Raw genomic sequence first — 6563 nt, 5'->3', positions numbered from 1 at the left:
TCTTCTGAGGCAATGTCAGTTGATCCAGATCACTCAGTTCGTTGATGAGCAAGGGAGGTTCATCTTCCCAAGTCTCATTACCAAATAACTTGGCATTCAGCTTCATGATTGCACCAAGGTACTTGGCAACTTGCTCTTCAGTAACATCATCATTCTCTTCAGAAGAAGAATACTCATCAGAGCTCATGAAGGGTTGATGAGCGGATAATTTATACGCTTTTTGGCATTGTTTTTAGTAGAATCTAGTTACTTTTTGGGATGTTTTCATTAGTTTTTATGCTAAATTCACATTTCACGCTTCCAATTGCGTTGGAAAGTAGACATCCAGGGCTTTCTAGAAATATATAATAGTCCATACTTTGGCCGAGTTTAGACGACGTAAAAGGGCGTTGAACGCCAGTTCTACGCTGCTGTCTGGAGTTAAATGCCAGAAACACGTCACAAACCAGAGTTGAATGCCAGAAATATGATACAACCTGGCGTTCAACTCCAGAAAGAGCCTCTGCACGTGTAACATTCAAGCTCAGCCCAAGCACACACCAAGTGGGCCCCGAAAGTGGATTTATGCATCAATTACTTACTTCTGTAAACCCTAGTAACTAGTTTAGTATAAATAGGACTTTTTACTATTGTATTAGACATCTTTGGATTATATTTTGATCTATTGATCTCGTTTTGGGGGCTGGCCATTCGGCCATACCTGGACCTTTCACTTATGTATTTTCAACAGTAGAGTTTCTACACTCCATAGATTAAGGTATGGAGCTCTGCTGTTCCTCAAAGATTAATGCAAAGTACTACTGTTTTCTATTCAATTCAACTTGTTCCACTTCTAAGATATTCATTCGCACTTCAACCTGAATGTGATGAACATGACAATCATCATCATTCCCTATGAACGCGTGCCTGACAACCACTTCCGTTCTACCTTAGATTGAATGAGTATCTCTTGGATCTCTTAATCAGAATCTTCGTGGTGTAAGCTAGATTGATGGCGGCATTCATGAGAGTCCGGAAAGTCTAAACCTTGTCTGTAGTATTTCGAGTAGGACTCTGGGATTGAATGACTGTGACGAACTTCAAACTCGCGAGTGCTGGGCGTAGTGACGACGCAAAAGGAGGGTGAATCCTATTCCAGTATGATCGAGAACCTCAGATGATTAGCCGTGCTATGACAGAGCATTTCGACCATTTTCACAAGAGGATAGGATGCAACCATTGGCAAGGGTGACGCCTCCAGACGATTAGCCATGCAGTGACAGCGCATCGGACCATTTTCCAGAGAGGATCAAAAGTAGCCATTGACAACGGTGATGTCCTTACATAAAGCCAGCCATAGAAAAGAGTAAGACTGATTGGATGAAGACAGCAGGAAAGCAGAGGTTTAGAGGGACGAAAGCATCTCCATGCATTTATCTGAAATTCTCACCAAGGATTTACATAAGTATTTCTATCCCTATTTTATTATTTATTTTCGAAAACTCCATAACCATTCTATATCCGCCTGACTGAGATTTACAAGATGACCATAGCTTGCTTCATACTAACAATCTCCGTGGGATCGACCCTTACTCGCGTAAGGTTTATTACTTGGACGACCCAGTGCACTTGCTGGTTAGTTGTGCGAAGTTGTGAAAAAAAGTTGAGATTACAATTGAGCGTACCATGTTGATGGCGCCGTTGATGATCACAATTTCGTGCACCAAGTTTTTGGCGCCGTTGCCGGGGATTGTTCGAGTTTGGACAACTGACGGTTCATCTTGTTGCTCAGATTAGGTAATTTTCTTTTTGTTTTGTTTTCAAAAATTTTTCAAAAACCTTTCAAAAAATTTCTCCTTTGTTTTCGAAAAAAAAATATTTTAAAATAAAAATGTTTTCAAAAAAATATTTTTCTTTAGAATTTTTAAGAATGAATTCTAGTGTTTCATGAAGCATGTTGAAGCCTGGCTGGCTGTAAAGCCATGTCTAATCCTTCTGGGTAGGGAATGTCAGTCGTGTCATGTCTGAGTTACATACTAAAGCTTGGCTGGCCATTAAGCCATGCCTGACCCTTTGATTGGAGCTTTAGACTAAAGAGCATAAGATTCCTGGAATTCATATTAAAAATTTTGGAATCCTTATTTTTATTTTTCAAAATGATTTTTGAAAAAATTAAAAGAAAATACAAAAATTTCATAAAATCATAAAAATCAAAAAAATATTTTTGTGTTTCTTGTTTGAGTCATGTGTCATGTTATAAGTTTGGTGTCAATTGCATGTTTTAAAATTTGCATAAAATTTTCGAAAAACTCATACATTCATGGTGTTCTTCATGATCTTCAAGTTGTTCTTGGTAAGTCTTCTTGTTTGATCTTGATGTTTTCTTGTTTTGTGTCTTTTCTTGTTTTTCATATGCATTCTTGAAATCTTAGTGTCTAAGCATTAAAGATTTCTAAGTTTGGTGTCTTGCATGTTTTCTTTGCATTAAAAATTTTTCAAAAATATGTTCTTGATGTTCATCATGATCTTCATAGTGTTCTTGGTGTTCATCTTGACATTCATAGCATTCTTGCAGGCATTCCTTGTTTTGATCCAAAAAGAAAAGAGAAAAACATGAAAATGATGTTTTAAATTTTTCTCTCTCATCATAAAAATTCAAAAATCAAAAAAATATCTTCTCCTTTTTCTCTCTCAAAATTTTGAAAATTAGATTTGACTTTTTAAAAAATTTTTAAAATCTAGTTGTTTTTATGAGTCAAATCAAATTTTCAATTTAAAAATCTTATCTTTTTCAAAATCTTTTTCAAAAATCAAATCTTTTTCATTTTTCTTAGTTATTTTCGAAAATTTTAAAAATATTTTTCAAAAATCTTTTTCTTATCTTTGTCTCCTAATTTTTGAAAATAACGTCATCAATCAATGTTTTGATTCAAAAAATTTCAAGTTTGTTACTTGCTTGTTAAGAAAGATTCAAACTTTGAGTTCTAGAATCATATCTTGTGATTTCTTGTGAATCAAGTCATTAATTGTGATTTTAAAAATCAAATCTTTTTCAAAACTAATTTCAATCATATCTTTTCAAAAATATCTTCTTATCTTTTCAAAATTGGTTTTCAAATTTGTTTCAACTAACTAACTAACTTTTTGTTTGTTTCTTATCTTTTTCAAAACTACCTAACTAACTCTCTTTCTCTCTCTAATTTTCAAAAATATCTCCCTCTTTTTCAAAATTTCTTTTTAATTAACTAGTTATTTTAATTTTTGATTTTAATTTTCAAAAATTACTAACCTTTTTCAAAAACTATTTTCGAAAATCACTAACCATTTTTCAAAAATAATTTTCGAAAATTCCCTTTCTCTCTCATCTCCTTCTATTTAGTTATTCATCTATTCACACAAGGACCTCTATACTGTGGTAAAAAGGATCCCTATTATTATTTTTCTGTTCCCTCTTTTTTCATATGAGCAGGAGCAAGGACAAGAATATTCTTGTTGAAGCAGATCCAGAACCTGAAAGGACTCTGAAGAGAAAACTAAGAGAAGCTAAATTACAACAATCCAGCAAGCACCTTTCAGAAATTTTCGAACAAGAAGAGGAGATGGCAGCCGAAAATAATAATAATGCAAGGAGGATGCTTGGTGACTTTACTGCACCTAATTCCAATTTACATGGAAGAAGCATCTCCATCCCTGCCATTGGAGCAAACAATTTTGAGCTGAAACCTTAATTAGTTTCTCTGATGCAGCAGAACTGCAAGTTTCATGGACTTCCATCTGAAGATCCTTTTCAGTTCTTAACTGAATTCTTGCAGATATGTGATACTGTTAAGACTAATGGAGTAGATCCTGAAGTCTACAGGCTCATGCTTTTCCCTAAGGATAGCCTGAACTCTTGGGATAAGCTGGTCAAGGCTTTCTTAGCCAAGTTCTTTCCTCCTCAAAAGCTGAGTAAGCTTAGAGTGGATGTTCAGACCTTCAGACAGAAAGAAGGTGAATCCCTCTATGAAGCTTGGGAGAGATACAAAAGACTGACCAAAAAGTGTCCTTCTGACATGCTTTCAGAATGGACCATCCTGGATATATTCTATGATGGTCTATCTGAATTAGCTAAGATGTCATCGGATACTTCTGCAGGTGGATCCATTCACCTAAAGAAAACGCCTGCAGAAGCTCAAGAACTCATTGACATGGTTGCTAATAACCAGTTCATGTACACTTTTGAAAGGAATCCTGTGAATAATGGGACGCCTATGAAGAAGGGAGTTCTTGAAATTGATACTCTGAATGCCATACTAGCTCACAATAAAATATTGACTCAGCAAGTCAATATGATTTCTCAGAGTCTGAATGGAATGCAAGCTGCATCCAACAGTACTCAAGAGGCATCTTCTGAAGAAGAAGCTTATGATCCTGAAAACCCTGCAATAGCAGAGGTAAATTATATGGGTGAACCTTATGGAAACACATATAATCCATCATGGAGAAATCACCCAAATCTCTCATGGAAGGATCAACAAAAGCCTCAACAAGGCTATAATAATGGTGGAAGAAATAGGTTTAACAATAGTAAACCTTTTCCATCATCCACTCAGCAACAGACAGAGAACTCTGAACAAAATACCTCTAATTTAGCAAACTTAGTCTCTGATCTATCTAAGGCCACTGTAAGTTTTGTAACACCCTACCATACAGAGTCTTATGCTTAAGTCATAATTCAGAGATGGCAAGGTATTACGACCTCTAAAACAAAAATTTAGTACGTATAGTAGTATGACTGATTGATTATAACTAGGAGCCTTTATAGAAAAAGGGGTAAACAAAAACCGTAACTCGAAAGCGCTACACTCCGATCGATAACGTAACGAGTAAAGGATAAGCGAACGTGAGATTATATATATACAAAGGAGTGTCAAAAACAAGAATATCAATAATCAAAATCCAATTGCGAAGATAACCGGTTCAAGCATAGCAATATATACATAGAATAAAATAAGGAAAACCCCAAAGGAAACCCAAAGGGACACAAATACAGAACCCTATTCTCCAAAAATCCCCTCTAGAAGGAGTCATCACAGTTTGTATTATTTAATGGAGATAAAAGTATCTAAACAAAGCATATAAACCAAAACAGAGTTCCGAGAACAAGAATCTTCGCTAATCCAGAAGTCTCCAGCATGCCTCAGCGAGAAACCTCACGTCCCGCATCTGAAAACCACAAAATCCGCATGGGTGAGAACCAGAGGTCCTCAGCATGGTAACAGCTTCCACATATATAATACATAATAATAGAGGAAAGCCGAAGGCAATCCTAGAACTTCCTCCAGATAATATCAAAGCTTATAAACAAACTAAACCATAAGTGGCAATTGACTAAAGATCCTTCAGTCTAACTAATACTTCCCTTTCCAATTCCTTCAGACCTCCCAACCACCAGCAGAAGTATAATATAGCAAACACAGTTATATCAGACAAGAGATTTACAAATAGAAACAGATAAGGCATTTAGACAATTAGCAAGTAATATGCAGTCAAATAGGCAATCTCAAACAATTCATGTAGTATGCTTATGATGCATGCCTGTCCCTAGTGGCTGATGATATCATCTGTCGGTTATAAAGCCAACCCGACAAGTCTTGGTAGCTAACCATTGGACTGTCCCTCTGTCGTGCATCCCCAACTCAAGTTATACTCATCATAAACTTGATCATAATCATGATCCATATCCATCACCCTCACTGGTGAATATTTACGGGGGCGAGCTCATCCGGGGCTTTCACAGTGCCCAGCCACACTTACGACATAGGGTCAACAGAGTATCAAGTCTCAACCTGGAGCACGTGGTGGCTAGCCACTGCTACTACCCAGGGAAACTCGTATCTCAGATAGTGGAAGTGCAACATTCACAATTCATTCAACAGCATATATGCATTTATACTTAGCCATAATCATGGCTCCGCCGTAACACGGCAATAATCTAGCCATCCGGCTCACGGTTAAATCCATAACCGGCCAATTCATTAACAATTACGGCCCTTTGGCCCATGGCATAACAAGCACTTCCACCGCCATTCTCCGCATCTCACATAATCATCTTTGATCCTCAATGATCATTCATTTTTCCCTTGCTTCACTCGCAAGTTACCACATTCACTAGCTCCTTATCTCATAGCTAGGCATATCATAATGATTCAAGACATAAGTGGTGAGATCGGAGGCTTAGAAGTATGAAATTTGGCTTTTAAAACTCAAAAATCAACTTTGGGATGAAAACAGGGCCACGCGTATGCGCACTCCATGCGCACGCGTGGATGGCCTCAAAACTCGTCGACGCGCAAGCGTAATACGCGCGAACGCGCGGATTGAAAATTAGCCAAACGGCGTGCAAGCGTCAGCCACGCGTACGCGTGGGTGTTCTTGCGCCCCACGCACAAAACTGGCACAACTCTGGCACAACTCTCTGGAAAATGGCTAGGCATTTGGTGCAGCGCATCGACGCGCTCGTGCACACCACGCGCACGCGTGGATGGTGCTTTCTCGAAGAACGGCGCGTACGCGCCAAGTGCGCCTACGCGCGGAGGGTCATT

The 6563-nt window shown here is 37.8% G+C and overlaps 1 non-coding gene across 1 annotated transcript; it reads right to left on the bottom strand.

The window, feature by feature from the left end:
* Nucleotides 1–3929: 3929 nt before the first annotated feature.
* On the bottom strand, nt 3930–4037 carry LOC148577448 (small nucleolar RNA R71). Its single transcript, XR_015903168.1, has one exon. It is a non-coding gene; the product is annotated as a small nucleolar RNA R71 (small nucleolar RNA).
* Between the last annotated feature and the right edge of the window lie 2526 nt (nt 4038–6563).

This window comes from Arachis ipaensis, chromosome B1 (assembly GCF_059453495.1).
Source record: "Arachis ipaensis isolate K30076 ecotype BB chromosome B1, ASM5945349v1, whole genome shotgun sequence".
Taxonomy (NCBI): Eukaryota; Viridiplantae; Streptophyta; class Magnoliopsida; order Fabales; family Fabaceae; genus Arachis; species Arachis ipaensis.
Note: the sequence above shows the minus strand (reverse complement) of the source record. Positions and strands in the feature narration are given on the sequence as shown.